Source organism: Empidonax traillii, unplaced genomic scaffold (assembly GCF_003031625.1).
Source record: "Empidonax traillii isolate 1590-97213 ecotype Southwest subspecies unplaced genomic scaffold, ASM303162v1 scaffold747:size309294, whole genome shotgun sequence".
Taxonomy (NCBI): domain Eukaryota; kingdom Metazoa; phylum Chordata; class Aves; order Passeriformes; family Tyrannidae; genus Empidonax; species Empidonax traillii.
In genome coordinates, this window is record NW_020955940.1 from 108,343 (window position 1) to 124,283 (window position 15,941).

Here is a 15,941-nt window from a genome sequence, read left to right on the forward strand (position 1 = left end):
AAGTGCCAGTGGAGGGCTGGGAGATGAGGCAGGGTACACAGATGGGTCATTTCTTGACAGGGAACAGCATCCAGAGATGTTCTCAGCAGTTCAGTGCAAGGCAGCACAGGACTTCTCACTGTCCAGGGGAGTTGGTACACGGCTTGCAGGGCAAGGAAGCCTGGGCACCCTAATGAAATGTTCAACAATATTTAAGTATCTAAGTGAATCCCTTTTGGTTTATACCCTGTTGGCAGCTTAGCTTCATGAGTGTCAGGAAAAAACCGCTGTGCACTGAAGAAACACAACAGCTCTGGACAGGCAGAGGCATTTTCCATGCATGACCTGGGTTGAATTGCTACTTTATGTTCGAACTTCAGTTCTTCATTACCAATGGGGTCATTGGCTGTTCCTCCCTAGGAAAACCACACAGGCAGCAGCACTAAGTGCTCAAGCTAAAGAGGAGTATGGACTTTTCAATTACCAATGAGCTTTATGAGACGCGAGACTGCAGCAGTAGTGTGAGAGAGCCTGGGTCCTGTGTGCTGGGTTGCAGCGGGCAGTGCAGCGCCCAAGGGCAGCGACAGGCACAGGGACTCAGCGTCTCCATTTGTTCATCCAGCTTGCTGCTCATTTACAGTCATAAATAAAATGTTTGGCTGCAGTAGCATAAATAACAGGTGACGTTTTAACAACCCTGGCAGCACCATGCAGGGAGTCTTCTAACGTTAATCAGTTACGTGAGGCCAGCGTGAGTTTTGTGAGGTTCATTCATTCCCCCCTTTTGAGGCAATTGCCTATTTGCTCCTGAAAACAAACGTTAAATTAAAAAACACTGATATGCATTGCAAATAGCTTCTCAGGAGGATTTCTGACGTGGTAAAATGGCATAGCTATAACTCTGAGTGAGCGAATGCTGGAGGATGAGAGATGGCTATGAAGGGAAACATCCTACATCCACATGTCATGAGCAACGGGATGGGAATTGCTTCTGCTAATTCAGTCTTCTGGACATGAAAACTTGGCATTAACAACAGGTTTTGCCATTAAAACACATTTTCTATGTCGGTGTCCGCCTCTGGGTGCCTTGGGCCTTTCACAGGCCTGGAACAGTCCATTAGAATAAAATCCAATATGTATATATATGTGCATAATATAGCAAAACCTTCTCTCGCTGCCAGTCCCTTGCTTATTTCTAAATGGCACAATAATTAAGGTGAGTGATTTATCATAGAAGTACACTGCAAGTCACAGCCTGATTAATAGAGGGGGAAAAAAGCATCAGTCACAAATATAAATAATAAAAGTATTGAAAGCCTGTTCTTTGTTCCAATTCACCTTGAGAATTTTAAGCTGTTTAACAATATTTAACAAGCTGTTTCAAACCACACAAAGACATAATCCCACTGCCAACCTACAGCAGCAGCAGGGCAGCATGGCGGGCTGGGTGGGAGGGCTCTGCAGTCCCTCACTTTTCCTTCAGCACTTCTTTCTTCATCCAAGCTAAAGTGCTCAGCCAACGCTTCTTAAAACCCACCACACTGGCTCATTACTCCCTCCCCCTGCCACCCCACCCACTTGGCATCAGAGAAGGGATCTGCTGAACTTTCATCATTGCCGAGAAACAGACCATCCTGGAGAAAAAGGATCCCCAGTGGCTCTTGGCTCCCTGGCTCTTGGCACCCACCCCCATGTCCTTCTCTTCCACCTGTGAGAGCTATGGAGTATCAAAGGTTGTGCCTCTACAGCCTTGCAGCTCTCACTTGATGTTATTGCTGCAGTAGCTTTACCTCGACAACCCCCTTCTGCATCGAGTGCAGTTGCACAGTCCCATACCTGCTTCTCCTCTCACGCCGTGATCTGCTGCCTCTGTGGTCATCCCGCAGAATGGGAGCGGGCTGTGCTCCCACACTGGCAGGACTGCTTACATCAGGATGCATCCGAACTGCGCCCAGCTGCCACCTTAGCTGTGCTGTGCAAAACACTTGGTGTTTCTAAGATATTCAGAGCCTGGGCCTGTGACAGTTTGGACTCACGGCTCATCTGATGCCTACACCTATTTTATTTTTAATTATCTGTCAAAACTCCATTTTTTTCTTACAGCATTCCTGCTATACTCTGTGCAAAATCCCCAGTCTGGTTATGGGCATGTACGGCCAGCAAGAGACATGGAAACTTCTTATCCCGAGAGTGGGGGCACATTGCTAACACTAGATTTGGGATTTCCAATTGCAGAACTGGGTTGTTTCACCCATCCTAACAACGCATCTGGAGCATCTCCTCCATTTTGGGTTCCCCAGTGACGAAAGGTGTTGACACAGAATTCAGCAGCAGGTCACCAAGATAGTTAGGGAACAGCAGTGCGTGACGTACAGGGAGAAGCTTGGAGAACTGGGTTTGTTCAGATGTAACAGGAGAAGGTATGGGGAGATCTTTTGCTGTCTCCAATGAGAAGGCACAGCAGAGATGGAGCCAGACTTTTCTCAGTGCTGTAGCAGAGACAACAGCTGTAACGTGGGATGTGAGCAATTCAGATGTGGTATGGCAAAAGCTTCTTTGTCATAAGGGTCATCAAAGATTGATGGTGCCTAGAGAAGTTATCAAATCTCACTTCTTGGAGCTATTCAGAATTCTGCTGGACAAAGCCATGAATAACCTGCTTTAATTGAGTATACTTTTAACAGGAGTTGGGGCTGGATGGCCTCTGAAACACCTTCCTGACTTCAATTAGTTTGTGATTTTGTGAATGGCATTTATTGAGCTGTGCTTTTCCTTCCCCTGTGTGATTTCTGTTCATCAAGCCCAGTCCCATTTCTGTTCGCTGTGATTGGGAAGATGTGGCTTTGTCACCACAGAGGAGGGGTTGAAAACTGTTTTCATCCCATCCAACTGAGCAGATCTGGCCATCTCACCACGTCTTTGTTCTGGGATGGTCTACAGCACAGTGTGCAGCATGGTGTGTAGCATGTCTCTGCTGGGTAGTCACACAGTTAAACTTCATTTTCACCTGCTTGGAATAATCAATTGTACAAGAGATCCAGTGAGTCTTCCCAAGGCAATGAAGACTGAGAAGTTTTATCTCGGATTATACTGAGCCTTGAAGCCTGGAGGTGACTGACAAAACATAACCAAAGCACAGTGAAATTATGCTTTTAATGATTTTCTTCAGGGAAAATACTCCTGTTTGCTCAATATTCTCACCAGGAGCTTTTGGCACCAGGACTAGAATGTGGGATCCACCTCAGCAAATGTAACTCCCCAAAATTTTTTCCTAAACATCCAGAGAAATAAACGTGTCTGTTTCCAAAGATTTGTTTTGCCCAAGTGCCATCCTTGCTGCTAATAATTGCTTATGAAAAGCTTGACTTATCTGTGACTGCGAACTCCTCTTAAATGAAAAAAAAACAAACACCTCTTTGATGTGGAGATAATATTCTTTTTATAAACCCTGTCTCCTGGCATCCCTCAGAACTGGACAACTAAAGTACTAAATATATGCACTAACTCTCAGAGCTGGTATTATATTGCCAGCACTTCAGAGTTAATTATTTTTTGTTTTCAAAGGAGGAAAAGTAATTTTAAGATTACTTTAATATCAGTCGCACACCAAAGGTGTTTCTTACTGCTTTTCTTCCATAAGCCATCAGTAGCATTAATTAAAATTTTCATTTTTTTTTCCAGTTCCTTCTCTACTGTGAAAACTGGATTTTTAATAGGTAGCTGTCATCTCAGTAGTGAGTCCTTCCAGAATCAAGGCTGGAATTTGTAGGATGAGATACATATCTTGGTGGTGTCAGAGTTAAAAAGGCTCTGTAACCAGCAGAGAAAACCAGACCTTGTTGTAGGTCATGATTCACATTCCCAGGAGCAGTCCAGGGCTCAAAGCTACCTCACCAAGGATCTGACTAGCTTCCAAAAAGACAAAACTCGAAAGGACAGAGCCTCAGATCTCCTCATTTTAAACTTAGATCTTTTGAAAATACTGTGTGAGAGTAAGAAAATACTGGGGCCAGCTCCCAGTCTGATCAGTGGTAGAAGCTTAGGAGGGAGGGAAATATCAGGGCCACAGGGAAGGAGAAATTACTAAACAGCAGTTGCTTTATCAGAATTTGCCTCTTGTCTATCAACAAACTTCATCTGCTGATGTTTTTTTTTCAAGTGACTTTGACCATATTTATAGTTTCTACCCTCACAATATCCCACAGTGATTAGTTCCACTGTGCATGGGGTGTCTTGGGGAAGATGTCCCTCCTGGTGGTTGTAAAGATGCTGCCCAATAACTCAAGAACTAGAGACATCCAATGAAATCTCATAAGAAAGTGAATAATGCTTCCTCTGGAGCCTTTATCTATTTTTCCTGGGCAACACTCTTAATCTATGTAGTCTCTCCTCCTAGAGAGACCATTCCCTATCTTCCCCCTGTATAATTCTAGGACCTGGCAGTGCTGCTGGGCTCCCAGGTCTGGGTCCTCCCAACTTCATCACTACTCCTCAGCAAGGAAGAGGCGTGACCTCAGCACGTACCACTCCCCTAAACTGTCCTGTGTTTGGAGGCTGAAAATGGAGAATCAGGGAAACAAGACACAGAAGTGACAGTAGCCTTGTGGGGTTTGTCACCCTATAGTGCTAATATATCCCTGTGAGCATGATGTAACTTGAAGGACAGCAGCATGTATTCTAAGAAACAGGCATATCCACCTATTACAGGGTCCTGCTCTGCACCTTGCCCCTCTCTAGGTAACTGTCAGATTTCGGGTCCCTTTAAAATCACTCTGAATATTTTTCAGTCTTCCAGGACTGGTACCATCCTTAGCAGTGATTTTTCTGGAGCATCCTCTCTCCAGTGGGGGATCTGAACTTTTCTTTCCACCTTTGCTTTCAATCTCATCCTTCATTCATTTGTGAGCATTTGCTGTAGAAGATGGCTGGAGAAAGTGTGGGATAACAGCAGGATTTTCCTTCTTTGCACACTTGTTGACTCCTTTAAGGGCACTTAGAGTGAGAAAGTACGGCCGTTCTGCCTAAGAACTCCCACTGACACTGTCTCTAATGGTCCCAAGAGATCATTAATTCTATTTATTCCAGTTTCCACTATCTGATGAGCATGGAAATCACATCCTGTAAAGGAATTGGACACACTTGCTTCCTGCTGCTGCTCTAGTACCCAGGCTGTTAGTCTGTGCTACAGTGCCAAGAGCACGATCGCAGGCTCTCTTCTGCTCCCCACCTCCAACTTCAGACTTTGCAGGCAGAGTGACACCAATCAAAAATGCTCTGACCACCTTCCAAGGTTGCCTATTCATCAATCAGTGAGGACAAGAAATTAAAATGTGCATATTTCTATGCAGAATAGATGAACTCCTTCCACCAGCAAGTACCAGAAACCCCAGGTACCTTATCATCAAATCCCAGTGAAATCTCTTAGACTCAAGATAACACATAGATTCCAGTGCTATTAAGTCACAGGCACACAGCTGGAGCATGAGGCCTGACAGCTTTGTACAAGGTTTAAAGTCAGGCAAGCCTTGAGTTAACTTAGTTTTACATAAATACAGGAGATGATTAGACAACCTCACCTAAGGGCACTGAATTCCACACCTTGCCTCTCGTGCAGAGGAGAACATCTTAGAGACAAGTTATGTATTTCTTTTTGTTACAAGTACTTTAATAGTCTGTTTAGATAAATGTGCATACATACAAACACAGGCACGTGTACTTACAGCCTCACCTTCAGCTTGAGAGTGTTTTTCCTGGAACTTGCCATTCACACAGCACTAGAGAAGAGTGCTGTGAGCACAGGCAAAATTAGACACATTATTTTCAATTTGGTCTACTCAAATATATATCATCTTTGTGTAGGATATACAGAAAGAGTTACTCATTAAAGCTTTCAAGGTTGCGGTGACCACTGTCAATATCTAACTTTTCCCAGCAGGGACTTCTGTGTGGCTTGTTACTTACAAGAAAAACCCATCAGAAGCAGTGACAGACTGGGACATCCTGCAGGTCAAGTGGAGATGCAGCAATGGGATTTAGTCTTATGTGCACCAGAAATCAGATTGTATTTTTAGTTTGTCTGGTACTGCAGTTCCTTATGATGAGAACCGAAGGGGTTTGTCAGACTTATGTCATCCTTTCTAAACCATCCTTGGAGTGACTGGGCTCAGAGGCATCTCACACATGTTTTTAGTTGCTGTTTTTTCTCCTGCTTGTTTCATTGCAAGACTACTTGTTAATCTTCAAATTATGTTTGACATCTCATTGTAAATAGTCTGGGTTATAAACATCTCAAGTGTCAAAATCTGAGTGTTTTTCCCTACTGTTCTGGTTTGCATCTCTTATTCTACCTGTTCAGCAGCTGTGTCCTTGGTGATCAACTTGTCCTTGTATTTGAACTTGGCATCTGATTTAGACACAGATTTGGTGTTAACCATTAGAGCTGCCTGGCAGATGAACATTCAACTCCAAACTAGGAAAAATTACTCCAGGTCTGGCAAGCAGCACGGGACCTAGTGGCCATGAGCACATAGTTACTGAGGAGTCACAGGGAACCAGGCACAGTCCCACAGTAGATGAAGTCACTTGATAAACCAGGTACATCCTTGTTCCTATCTGCTTCTGGCAGGATTTCAGAATGGCTGCATTCTGGCAAAGCATTTCCTATTCCTTTTGGTGAGAAGAACAGCCTAATCCTGGCAGCTGAGGGCCAGCCCATGGGAGATCTTTACCAGTCCATTTCACCCTGATGTTTACAAAATGGTTTGGGTCATCCTGTTCCAACCCCTCTACCATGGGCAGGGACACCTTCCCCTAGACCAGGCTGCTCAAAGCCTCATCCAACCTGGCCTTGAACACTTCCAGAGTTAGATCATCCACAGCTTCTCTGGGCAACCTGTGCCTGTGCATCACCACCCTCACAGTGAAGAATTTGTTCCTAAAACCCAACCTAAACCTGCCCTCTTTCAGTTGCAGAGATAGGCAGCCTGCAGTAGGCTGAACACTGTCCACCAATAGGCATCTGATCCAGCAATAATTCAGGGGCCAAAATTCTCAAGAGCAGATCAACTTACATAACTATTTTATAGGATTTAAATGGAAACAGTAATTCACCAGAAAAATGTAAGGAAGTGGCTCTCCATCTGACAGACATTCTCCCCATACTAAGAGGCACAGAAGCAATTATCCTCATGCCTTTTCCTATGCAAGTGGATTAGTGTTATGCCTCTGTCTTGGAAGATATTCAAATGTGACTTGGGATTAATTAAATTGCCAGACACCTGGAGGGAAAGTCAGAATCTTGTACATTTTCTACTACAGACATTTTAAAGTGTGGAAAGAGGATATTTTACCAGCAAGACCTTTTCGTCTTGGTGAGGAAGAGGAAGTGAAAACGAGCTTGGGAATTTCAGGGCAGAGAGCACAGAACAATCCAAACCATGAAAATGTACGTGCTTGTAATTATAGCTGATGGTTTCGACTGTTTGGCAGCAGTTGAAGTGCTAGTGAGAGCTTCCCACTGGTGCTGCACATCTTATGTGTGACTGTTTAAATTCAGGTTAGCAGCTATTAATTAACAGCAGACCCCTTTTGATGGCTAGTCAAGGCAGCAGTTAGAGTTTCAGCTCCTCAGTTAGAGAGGCTCAAGGTTGCCCCATTCTCCTCTCCCATCTTGTTCCAGCCATTTGAGCAAGGAAAGCTGTGCAAGATCCTCCACCTCCATGCAGGAAGTCCCTGCTGTGTATCTCTCCATCATACATGAGCTCACACGTCAGTGTCAGAGTCTCTGAGAATAAATTCACCTGAGATCAAAGCGGGATCACCCAGTGCCCCTCAACTCCAGCTCAACACCTTCCTTGCACTTTCCCACCATACCAGATAGTAGTTCCCCAGTAAAACATCATTTTAATGTAATTTCCCAATTGTTAGAGACTATTTCCTGAAGATTTAAAAACAGGTAGAAGTTTTAGTGGAATTCAAAGAAGTTAAGAGGAAGAAAATAGCCAAGACTGTCCTCAAGGAAAAGCTCAAGGAAAGGTGAGATGGCAAACATGTCACTGCACATCAGCCAGAGCAGAGTAGCTGTCCAGCTCTCCCTGCTTCTACCCAGCATAGGGAAGCAGGCATCCCAGCAAGCCCTAATGGAAAAGCTGTGCCATACCACGAGTTTGCTTGGGGGAAAGAGTTCAGTTACACAGAGGTGATTTGGCTTAGTTTGTGTCCAGTGCCTTCCTACCCAAAGTGGTTGGTTTGTGTGTCTGAGTCTTTGTGCTTTTAAACTATGCTCCAGAGCCATTTCACAACCCACATCAGCTGCAGCGACTGCTGCCCCTGCTCTTTGTGCTAAGGAGCCTGCCTCTCTGCTGGAAATACTTCTGACACAGATCTCTCTGCTCCCCACCCCTCTTCCATCCCCAACTCCCACTCGTTGGAGACAGGACAGGATCCAACAGTGCTCTGCCAAGTTATGGAGCTGCCTGACAGCCACAATGAGGGAGAATGTTATATTTCAGAGTTCTGTCCAATGACTGCCTAATTAATCTCCATCCCCCACTCCTATATCCAGTACAGAGTGAGGGCGTCTCAATTTTTTGTTCTCCCGATGGGGAGAAGCTGCAGCACAGCAAACTTCCACGATTCACTCCTGGGCATTACGAGAAGGGACCTGGAGAGAGAAAGCTAATGCTGAGACACGACCCAACCCCCCCTTCCCACCCCGTCAAAGTAAAACACAGGGATAAAAAGGGCGTCTTACGAGCAGGACTTCTCCTTGCCAGCATCCCTCTCCACCGCACTCTGCTTGGAGGACAATTAAATTACACTGCCGCTTCCCTTTCATCGTGATCCGATTTACAGAAGAATTAATAGGGGCAGAGGAAGAGGCACACATGAAGCCAAAGCCAGGGCAACTGGAAGCTATGAGCCTTCTTGAAAAACAGGAAGCTTGCCAGGATGTCTTTATTAGAGAGGAGAAGGGGGAGAGAGGAAAGGGCTGCTACAAGAAGGAAAGACAGATCCAGACATCAGCCTTGTTTACAGCAGGGATTTTGCACTGGTACAGCTAAACCCTACAGTTCAAAATCCCCCCGCAGGCATATGCCACCAGCACAGCTGGAAAAAAAAACACAGTTGAGACTTGATGGCTGCATGAAAAAGAAAGTCTGTGATACAAGAAGGGTGTTTGGCTCGCTCGATCATGTGGCTCCAGAGGTCTTGCAACACCTCTGAGTGATTATTTCCCATTTTTCCTCAAGGATAGGCTCTTCCCCTGAGCTCATGGGATCAATGCCCCCAAGAGCAGCCTGCAGCAGCCCTCTCCATTGCTGACAGTGCCACCCTGCTGGTGATCGAGTGTCCCACAGTGCCTGTCCCCCAAGTGGGTCAGCAGGTTGCTGGGTACTGTTGCGGAGACACACATACTTGAAAATATAATAATAAAATAAAATATAATCAAATCCCAGCTTCTCATAGATCATTTGACCAGGCTGCAGATGTGCTGCACTGCAGATGGAAACATGGGAGCTGTCTCTTTTAGTAGCATTTCCCATCCAGGCTGGTGTAATGGCTTGGATGTCCTACACTGCAAGCCCAGCCACTGCTGCCATTACCAGCAGTGGTCCAGAAGCACTTTGTCAGTTTTTTAACAGAGATTAAACCACGGGGCCGGTGAGCTCTGTTCAGGACACACATGAGGTGCTTTGTATACAATTCTCTGTGTAAAGACAGATGTGTAAAGGCATCTGGTTTGATGGCACTCCTGCTACTCCAGAGCGACCCATGTATCTCTGTGCCACACTGCCTCATGCCCTGGGAGCAGTGCTGTGTGGTGGCACTGGGACAGGCCTCTGCTAACTGGGAACTGGAGAGTGCAGGAGCTAGTGGAACAAGAGGAACAAGGAATGAATGTTCCCAGGTCTGCACTCCCACTCTGCAGAACCCCTGAAGCACCTTTGCTCTTTGTTTTCTGTTATGTTCCATGTTATTGAGATGTTTCTGCTCACCTGAGTAGCTGAGCCCTTGGATGACCTGCCAGTGTCCAGACTGAGGAAAGAGAGAGAAGACATGGTGCTCCTGGGAAGCCATAGCTCAGGTAGTTATATTTACTACATCCTTAAATTTACATCTCCAGCACCTCTGGTGCTGCAAAGGCACAGTGATAGCTTCTGCATTTAATCCTAAAGTTCACTTATAATAGAACTGCTGAGATGTACTGGAATCCCTCAGTTCATGTTAACTTCCTTCTGTATGGGGGATAGTCAATCCAGATGGCAGATCATGTAGCAGATGAGTGACTTCATTGTCATTTATCTCCATAGCTGGAGAAAAGCAACCGAGGCCAAAGGAGAGTTTCTGAAAAAGCTTCCTATGTATGGGCTTCTCCTTGACACCAGGGCAATGGAGGGGATGGCACAGCCAAGGACCAAAGGAAAAGACTTAATTCCCTGCTGGGGCTCTAGGGATAAAAACCAGAGGAGTCTGGTACAAGAGCAAAAGAAATGAGTCAAAAACATTTCTGTAGTTTGGAGATTCCTGGGCAGGAAGAATAGGGTTCCAGAAGTCACAGCAGGTAGATCATAGCTGTATAAAGGCATAACTGCTTCTCAGCAGCACAAACAGAAGAATGTCAATTCTTAATTTCAGAAATAAAATTACAAAAGGAGGGAAATTAGTAGTGAGTTAAAAGTTACTTGCATTCAAAAAAAGCCAAGGATCTAAAAGATTCCATAGTGAGAACAATGGTGGGACTGTGTGTGTTAGAAGCTGGTAAGGAGATGGCAAAGCCTGTGTGTATTTGATGAATGAATCAGCTGTTAATTCTTAATTTCTATGCTCATCTCCTCCATCCCCTTTTCACCTGGGGCTGCCTCTTGAGGAGGCATGGTTCTGATACAGCCTTGTCAGTGGGACCAGTGGGCTGAATTAGCTCAGGATTCTGAGAACAGAAGCTCTTTTAAGGGGGGGAGGGCATTATTCAAATAATACCCTGTTGCTCTGTTTTAATTACTATTGCTTGCATTATGACATTAGGTCCCACTGGTAGGGCCAGCTTTGCTGTGTTGTCACTGTCACCCACGGCCTCACAACAGCTATACCCAGCAAAGCTCTTTGCAGACCTGATCATTACCTTGATCTTGGCTACACCTCATCGACCTGGCCCTTCCCCACTGCCAGTATGGTAGCAGCAGCCGCGAGCACAGTGTGATTTGGTCTAAAATGTAAGGGGGAACTCTCAACTCACAGTAATGCTCCAGCAACCTCTAATTCAGCACCTAAATAGTGTGTGTTGATGGAGCAGGACTGCTGCTGAGGTTTTATTTGAGTGGTGCTGGCAGGACTGTGAGAGACAGGCATCCTAGCCAGTGACCCTCCGAGAGCAAAGGGAAGTGTGCTAGGAAAAAGAAAAGGAGCTGCAGAAACTAATGGCACTGACTTCAAAGATGAAGGATTCTCTTTATACCCTGAAAGTGACTGAATAAAATGACTGACATCATTACTTAGCTAAATAGGATTTTCTACTTGTGTTGGATTATTTTAGACGTCACTTTGATTAGTCTGATTGCTGTTGATTTGTCCCTAAGAAGTGTATTATTTTAATTCAGCCTTATATTGAGAAAATACTTTGAATTATTATACCATTTATTAACATGATTTGCTTTCTCCCAACAGACGTGTTAGCTTTGCCCACAGCCCTTGAAGCTTAGTTTTTGGAGTTGAGTTCACAGTGCTGGTTCAGCTGTGGGAAGAGCTGCCCTGTCTGTGAACACTTGCAAACTACTTGGTGATGAAAGGACTCCAACCATACCATTCACTTAGTAAAAGAGAAAGCAGATAACCCCTCATACTTAGCTGAGCTACAGTCACCTGAGGGGCAGTTCACACTGCCCTAGTTTAAGATTGGCCTTGGCAGCAAAAGGGCAAACCCAGGTTATTAAACCCCATGGCCATTTAGGAAGACTGTGGCCCTCACTCCTTTGGTCATCTTTACAGCTCAGATGCACTGGGAGCACTCTCTCATTATCATCAGCCTCTCAGTCCTGCCAGGTGAGGGAAATGTTTCCAAGATTTCATTTAATACCTGTATTTAATCCATTAGTTCTCCCTGCAGACCTCCTAAAGGCTGGGCTGTGATTAAGGAGGAGGTAAGTGCCCTGTTTATTGCTCTCCTGATACTTCTCCACTTTCCTCTACACTTTTGCAGAGATTTCACCCTTCAGTTGTGCAGTGCCTTGGAAATGTGTGTGGGAGCCCCCTGCTCTGTCCCCTTGGGATGGGTTGGAGTGGAGAGTCCACCCAAGCTCAAGCAACGCAACTCCTGCTCTCCTGTGAGGCCCTCTGAGATTCTGTGATTTTGTATAGTTAGAGCCCTTGGTGCGAGGAAAAGCTACCAGCGAGATGGACTGAGAGTCACCTGCAACCACATCTTCTCCTTGATTCCTTACCATTAAGCTACAGGATTTGGTATCATCTGTTTTGTTACCCCTGTTTAAAGGGAAAATGCATTATTTTTCATATTTTTCCTCTTCAAAATACAAGGGGAGGGCTGGGAGAAGTGGTCAGGCCAGGAAGGTAGGGAAGTAAACATCTCTAACAGACCATGCTCCACGTACAGCTCTTTCTGTTAATGCGTTCCATGAATCCTGCAGCATGGCCATGGCTCCTGTAAAAAACAGAGGGGACAAGCATGAGTATCTGAATCACAACAGCTCACTCTCTGTTTCTGCAGCTGTCACGGCTACAGCACAGACTGCACTGGTCTCACTGAACATTTGGCTTCTTCTAGTGCTAAAAAATGCTGGATTTCCTGTGCAGATCAATCCATCAGCAGCTGTGAGGTCAGAACTGTTCCCATTTCCGCTTCACTGTTACATCCCCAGGTGCCAAAGTGTCTTTTGTATGGGCCAGAGAAAAGTTCTGGTTCACTGCACCCTTCTACTCAGCAAACATTATAAATAATCCCTTAGTAATGCATGATTTATTTCCCTTCCAACATGGACTTACAGTGTTGATGCCATTTTTATGACTGAGTTAGGTGCGAAGCAGTTTTTATGTCCACTGTAGTCTGCCCTACACATTCTGCAAACAGGGAACTGTTCATCTCCTGTTCATCTGTTTTGACCACTGAACAAGCTGCTTTGCACACAGTATTCTTTTGGCTTGTTTTGCATGTTTCTAATGGCTTGACTCACACCTTTCCTGGGGCACATTCCATTAGCATGTGAATTAGCAATCCGGAAAGGAGCTCTGCCAAGCTGGAGGTCTTTAGTTTGTGGTAGCACCTGGTCCATAAGTGCACCAAAAGATGCTTGTGCCTGCTGCATGAGGAGCAAAGATTGCAAAGAGTTGAAGAAAAACACACCCAACACTGAAAGTGCTGAAAATGTGGCATTTTGACACGTGTTCTGTAAGAACCCATGTCTGCTGTCTGTGGAGAGCAGCGCTTTTAGTCTGGACTTCAGGCAGGCTGCTATGACAAGACAATTGTCTAGTTAACAAAAACTCCTACAATCATTTGCTGCTCTTAGCTCCTACCTAAACCATACAAAAATCCTTACCCGTTTATGTTCCCAAAGGCAGACATGTTTGAGGAGGGCTGGGCAGCCCCCTGCACAACTTCACATGTTTGTTTCTCATACACAGACGTAACAGCACATTCAGGTGAACCATTTAAAGAAAGAGGTATTTTTCTTTCAGTGACAACTGAATTTGGCTTTGCAACTAATGGCTGTGAGGTACTTTTGCACCGAACCTTTCCACATGGCAAAAGCAGGAGTCAGACCATTCAAACAGACCTGAAGGCTCCTGCAGAAGTTGGTTGGTAACTTGGGACCTTCCTGGTGCCTTTACATAACTTACAAAAGGTTGGCACACTCGGAGAATATTACCCTTCATAATGGGCCTCAGAGGCAAGGGAATACACCAGGATAAGTGCTACATAAGCCAAGTCCCTCTTCAGCACATTGTATTTTTCCTTCCCTGGATACAGCACCCATGTGGCCTGGGAGAGTATGTGAAAGTGAAATTTCCCTCATGATGCACCACTTTCTAAAGGCCCTATTTTCCTCTAACTCTATTTCCCTCTGTTCTTCCCTGTTGTAATGGGAATAGTTTTCATTTCCTAACATCACCAGAAGGGCTGAGAGATGTTGAAAGCATACATCTTGGAAGAAAGTACTGTATGGCAATGGAAGAATAATTGTGGTGACAGGGCAGGGAGAGCAGATATGTCTCCTTAAAAAGATTTTACAGCCTCATTTGCACTAAAAAAATGTGTTTTTTTCTTGTTAGAAGCAGCAGGGAAACATGAGAAATCCAGCAGCTCAAAATATTCTCAAGGAACAAAAAGAACAAGTGTATAAAAAAAGAAAATCAAACCCAGTCCTACCAAAGCATATCTAGTTCAAGCAGCAAAGAATGGGTGAAAGGGAGTGACCAGCCTGGAGCTGATGGCAGTTCCATTCCCGCTGTAGGAAATTAAAGGGCCTAAGCCCAGCCAAAGCATCTCTTCCAGAGAAAGAACACATTAAAAACTCTCTGCCAGAACGTGGTACAGCCTGAGGCAGCCACAGCTCAGATCTGCATGGTGCACCTCAGCATGACAGTGCCACATGTCCCAAGAGCAGACACAGCACAAGCCAGAGCTGCTTGGTGGTGGTAAAGGGCTTGAAACTTAATTTTAAATTCACACCCATGTGTGATCACAGAGGGGTTGAGTTTATGAGAATCCATCAGCACAGACTAGGAAAACAACCAGCACCTTTGCAAAGAGCAGGTGTGGATAATCTGACCAAAATGACCCAATCACTCACTCCCTCATATGGGACAGGGCTGGTTCAGACATTGTGACCTAAGCGCTCCCAGGTCAGCTGGTCGCAACCCTTAGTGATGTTTGGAGTATCTGTAACCCCGTAACGCATGTTATGGGAACACAGAAAAAGCATGGACTCCACTTACAGTTTGTCTAGCAAACTTAGCATTGGATCAGGCAGATTTTCATTGTCAGAAGTGCAGAAAATAAGAGTTTAAGACTAGGAGGATCCCTCTAGCAGGGGGAACTGAGCCAAGCTTCTCAGCTGTACGCACAATTTTAGCTCACTGCAAAATTAGCATTGCTCACCCTCCTTCTTCCAGCACGTAATGGGACAGCAGAGGCTGGTGTACGGATTCCAGGTGAAAAATAAGCAGAAGCAGTATGTCAGGGCTTTAATCACATCTGTACGAGATGTGATTTTTCCTCCTTGCCAGATGCACCTTTTTTTTTTTTTTTTGTACACAGACATTAATGCTCGTGGAACAGCATTTGATCAGCCTTAATTTCCAGGCTGGATGCCTGCCTGTTTCTCTGGCTGAGCCGCCCAAGGTTTCCTGCGCTGCTGTGGCCAGCTCCGGGCAGGGTTTGCGCATTGGTGGCTGCGCGCAGCCGGGGCGAAGCGCACACAGGGTCTCTAACGCACTGCAGTGCAGCCGAGCCGCTTCCAATGCGGCTGGCTCAGCCTCCTCGCTGCCATCCCCGGCTGCTTCATTAGCATCTAACTGTTCAAAGGCATGGAAATTAAATTATATTTGGGTCACAAACATATTTGAAGCAAAAATACCTGTTATATTTAAAGCATCTCGTTCAGAGTCTCTCTGTCTCCTGCTTCAGGATGGTTGCACAAACATTCACTGTCCTTAATGTTTTTTAATGATACAGCAGGTGCTTCCAAAATCAGGTTTTTGTTTAAATATGAATTAGGTTCGTTCTCTCAATCTAAATGCTGGTAAATAAGAAACCACCTTCTGGCAGCTCATTTAGGTATCCCAAACAGGCAAAAGCTCAGATTTCTCAGGATAACTTTGAGAGAGAGAGAAAATAGCTCTGCCATAGTGACAGGATTGTAGTCCCAAACAGCACAGCCGATGCTCTGCTCTCTGCTTGCTAGGAGGGAGCAGGCAGGCAGCTTTCCAGGAGCACCAGCACTAAGACA

At 45.2% G+C, this 15,941-nt stretch overlaps 1 protein-coding gene across 7 annotated transcripts in view; it reads right to left on the bottom strand.

Moving 5' to 3' along the window:
• Positions 1 to 15,941, bottom strand: part of GTF2E1 (general transcription factor IIE subunit 1) — an 80,457-nt gene that overhangs the window by 11,732 nt on the left and 52,784 nt on the right. For 2 of the 7 annotated variants that reach the window (XR_003573145.1, XR_003573139.1), the window contains one exon: positions 12,523 to 12,634. The exons of 3 other annotated variants lie outside the window; for them this stretch is intronic. The gene's annotated coding sequence lies outside the window, so the exon portion shown is untranslated. Of the gene's footprint in view, positions 1 to 12,522; positions 12,635 to 15,941 lie in introns of those variants that run through there. 2 more of the 7 variants (XR_003573146.1, XR_003573140.1) reach the window with 1 other exon arrangement.